Source organism: Centroberyx gerrardi, chromosome 17, assembly GCF_048128805.1.
Source record: "Centroberyx gerrardi isolate f3 chromosome 17, fCenGer3.hap1.cur.20231027, whole genome shotgun sequence".
Classification (NCBI taxonomy): domain Eukaryota; kingdom Metazoa; phylum Chordata; class Actinopteri; order Beryciformes; family Berycidae; genus Centroberyx; species Centroberyx gerrardi.
In genome coordinates this window covers 4757942-4762696 of record NC_136013.1, presented here as the reverse complement: position 1 = coordinate 4762696, position 4755 = coordinate 4757942, and positions in this window count along the sequence as shown.

Below are 4755 nucleotides of genomic sequence, written 5' to 3'. Positions count from 1 at the left end.
TCGCCCATCAAAACCCGGTTTCTTACCCGCTCCAAAACAAATTCATTCTCAAACCTCATTATTGCCTCCTCTTAGATTCTTCTCCCATCAAAAGTTATTGACAGATTCATGATATCTATACGGCCACAATGGGCAATTTAAATTTAGGAACAAATTCAATTTTGAGGACGGTGATAACCTGACTGAGTGGAAGTCAAAATATTTGCTACGCATGATGTTTAATATTACAGTCCAAAAGCCAAGAGAGTAAAACCTTTTTCTGGTCATTCAGTATCTCTCTGTGTGCTGTGAATATTAAATATGTGTATAGTGATGCAGGTATATTAGTTTTGGAAGAGGAGATAAGCCAAGTGGAGGACAGACAGAGTAAAGGATGAATTCAGTATTAGAGGAGGGAGTTTTTGACAGTGAGAAGAGAGAGTTTCAGGTGGGAGGAGATGAGAGAGGAGGGAGCTGAGTTTGACCAGGGGAAGAAAGTATTATTGATGTTGGGAGGAGAAATGCCTTAATAATGCTGGCTGCATTACCCGTCTTTTCAGCTACTTCTTCACTACTGATGTAAAAACACTCACTGCACTTCAACTTTGATGGAGGACCATGTGGCTGCTCTCTCTCCTTTGGTCGCCACTTCAGAGCCGGTCTGTTTACTCAGTCTTTACCTGAGTGGAAAATCTCAAGTGCCTCTGTCAAAATACCCACCAAGAAATCCCCAAGAACAAAGAGAAGCATTTGTCTGTCAGCCCAAATCGACCCATAAATAGTATTTCATGCCGTATGTGGGCGGCAGCAGCCCAAAGGTTAGAGACGCGGGCTTCTAACTGGAAGGCTGTCGGTTTTGAATCCTCGGAGCAGCTGGGGAAATCTGGGCAGGGAAAGTGAACGAGTGATGCTCTCCCCTCCTCCAACAACCACCCTGGTGCTCTTGAGCAAGGCACTCTGCCTCCAGCTGCTCCAGTGACTTATAGGCAGCTCCCAGGTATGAAGGTCTGTAACTGGATGAATGTGAAGCAGCTGCTGAAGTTTAAGTTTGTTTCGTTCTATAGCCCTTTATCACATGCATATCTCAAAGGACTCTACAGGGAATGAGCCTACAATCAATAGTCAACATCAGGAAAAGCACAAGACACACAAAAGCAGATTCTAGCAAGACATAACAGCCTGCCTATTCTACATAGCCTAAAATACCTGCCTCCACCAGCCTTAGACCCTACAAGCGTATAAGGAAAAACTCCCAAGAAAAACCATGTTAGGGGAAATTTTTTTTATAAACCTTGGGTGGGCCAGGTGGAAGAAAACTGCCTGCTGGAAGAAAACATGCATGCTCAGTAAAACTGGATAAATAACGGTAAAAAAAAGTAAAAATAGTCCATCTGATGCAGTGGCCAGTAGGCTCACAAATTCACTGGTTTGTCATATGAGAGCCACTGTAATATATAAAGATATCTTCGGGCCAGGAGAAGATATATATGCTTTCCCCAAGTTTACTAGAGCTGATCGGAACACAAATCTTTTGAATCAAAATAAAAAATGTCTTGTGAACAATATCTCTCCCTGGTGTATTTCGTATTTGAGCTATACTGGAGGATGTATATTTTGCCCAACTACAGTGCAGAAGTGCCCATGAGCAAGGCAGGGAGCCTCTTGCTGCTTCGCTTACAAACCTGCACTCTGGTCTGTCTTAGGAAATGCAGGTATATTGGAAAATGTATGTCTGCATCTACCATTGGAGGGATAGGTGGAAAGATAAATTCCATTACCGAGTGTAAATTAGCCAACTGTTTGTCAATGAATAGACCTGGGATATACTATAAAGCCTAGATATTCAGTGAAGGCGGCCCCACTTTCCTCAGAACAGCGAGGGGGAAATTCTTCACTATTTATTGATTTTTCTCACATGTGAGTTGTTGCAGGATTCAGCTCTTCATCACTCACAGCAGCAGCGGCAACATTAACCGGCTCTATTCCTCCCATCAGTCGCTCTGGAGGCAGACAGGACCTCACACTCTCCTGGTCATCTGAGGTCTGTTTGAGGCAGCAGGTTAAGTAAGTTCAGGATCAGTACAGATGTAAACAACAACAGGAAATCCCACTTTAAGAGATCCCACATGCTGCACTCCTGCTTCACTGCTGTTCTATTTTGATTTTATTCATTTAACCTTTATTTAACCAAGAAGAACCACACATTCTTCTTTACAATGGCGGCCTGGAAAGAGGCATAAAAGGCCTCTTGATAGGGAATGAGGGGAAAGGGGACAAAAAAATAAATAAATCAGGGAGATAAGACAAGAAGGCGACAGAAAACACAATAAAAACAATCATGTTGAAGTAGCACAGGCATAAGCTAGATGGACACACATAAGGAATTGGAGACAGCAAACAGCATGACAAATGACATCAGCAACAAAAAGGACACAACTAAAAGCAATTAAAACATGCGACAAACATACGGCAGCACCGACAGAGACGTTAGTGTTGTCATTTTGCTGCAAAAGAGTTGCATATGTTTCTATAAATGACCGTGATAGAGCCGACTGAGCTCTATACCCAAGGGAAACTGTTTGGAAGATCTTGCAATATGTGATGATCAGAAGTCATGATGATATTTGCTGCACATGTTCTGGAAAAAAGTAATATAGTCTAACCATCATGTGTGTAAAGGATATTGGGTGTGCCAAAAATGCCATCAATTTATATCTCAAAAATCTGGTTGGCTGAATGTCATGACATTTGGTAAATTTGGTTTGGAAACTCCTGCCTGCAGTGCTGATGCAGAATAGATGCAAATTGGCTGTCACTGTATGTATTAAGCTTCACAGAGTGGGAGTGCTGATCACAAACTCCTCTTCAACCCCCTCCACCATAATGTTCATAATCATCATAATAATATCAGTCTTTATTTATTATTTATATAATACTTCTAAAAACACAGCTACAAAGCTTTTTATGAAGGATAAACAAAATACATAAAATCAACAGCACGGTAAGGAATATAAAAGCAAGGCAAGAGTCAAATGGTAATTTCATAGAAGCATTAAATGAGTTTTAAGAAGTAACTTAAGATGATACAGATTTAGCTTCAGGTCAACCCAAAGTCTAGGAGCCCAGATGGGAAAGAACCGATTTAACCAGGCTATGATCTGGCTCATATGGGGTTAAAAGGTCTGTGATATAGCTTCATAATCACTGGAAAGACAAAACTGATTCTAGGTTAGCAGGTAGATCCTTGAGATTTCAGGTGGTATTTGATGCATAACATGCAATAGTAATACATACATTATGATTGAATGTGTTTGATTTGTTTAACTGTCTTTTATTTGATCCATAATGTTTGATTCATAATGTTTAGCGAGTCAAGACAAACTCTCTTAGAAGTGGAATTTAATGGAATTTAATGGAATTCAATTCTGTTTCCTGTCATTCCAATTCAAATCACATTCTGTTTCCTTAGAGCTGGGTGACATTCCATTCATTATTGAATTGAGAATGCATGGTAAACTCCAGGAAGTGAACTAGAGTTTATGCATTCTCAATTCAAATGAATGGCCCCAAATCTGAACTGCATGGCACCAAAGTCTAAATAACCAACTTCATCTCTTTGTGTCGAGTGTCTGCTCTGAGATAAAGAGACTGAGCCCAGCCAAGCCATAGCAAGATTCCAAAAATGGCAGCCAATTACTCCGTCTGGGACATTTGGCCCTATGACAGAGCTTCAGGGTGCGTCGCTGTACATTAAACCTTCATATAGTCCAGAATCAGGAGGGTTGGCTCCTAAAAGCCTGTTTGGGACAATGGGTACACTCAGAAAAACAAGGACTGTGGTTGTACTGGGCAGCTTCCAGGTATGAATGTGTATAATTGTATGAATATGAAGCAAGGCAGTTTAAAAAAAAAAAAGAGTATGAGGTGCTCAGCAAACCTTAAGTGGGTAAATAAAAGTGCAGCATTTTACCTCCTTGTCAGTGAGGCTGGATCCTAAAAGATGGCAATATGTAACTGCCAAAAAGGTATATATCCCCACCTAAAAGAAAGGTTGAGGATTTGAATTGTATATTGATCACCAATATTCCCCCACCCAGGTCATTCAATCAGTTTTCACAGCAGTATTTTTGTTTGAACTGACACAGGCCTTCTTCTTGGAGTTTTGAGCTATTTCGTCCACATCAACTGGAAATTAAACCACATTACTCTCAAAATGACATGCAAGCCATTCCATATACTTCCATAGGTGTAATAACAAGTAACAGAACTATTTAAAAAAAACTTATATGTGATTTAGAGAAAGATTTGAGCCATTTTTGCAGGTTAATCATATTCTTAAAATATATTCTCATCTCTTTCACCTTGTCTTGTCTAACTCTGATCAAAATCCATACCAACATGCCTACTTTGATATTCTATCTTGTAGTAATTATGTCACTTGTAGTTTGATACACCTAAAGGGAAATATATAAGACCCACGCAGAACTATAAAAGGCTCAGAAAAAGTGACTCACCTTAGGTTTCACACCTTATTACATAACATTTAAAGTGCTTGTATGAGTGTGGAGGGACTTGAAAGTGTTAATTACAAAGAATGGGCTTCAAGCAACTTCGTGTGGTTTTCATGTGGTTTCCACCATGCGTGTTTGAATAGCCTGTAATGGGCTTTTACACACAGGCCTTCATAGTGAATCTGCAATGTTGACAGTCATCACAGAGCCACTGGAGAGGAGTTTACACGCACTTTCACGAGAGAGGTGGGGCTGGTTTAATTGG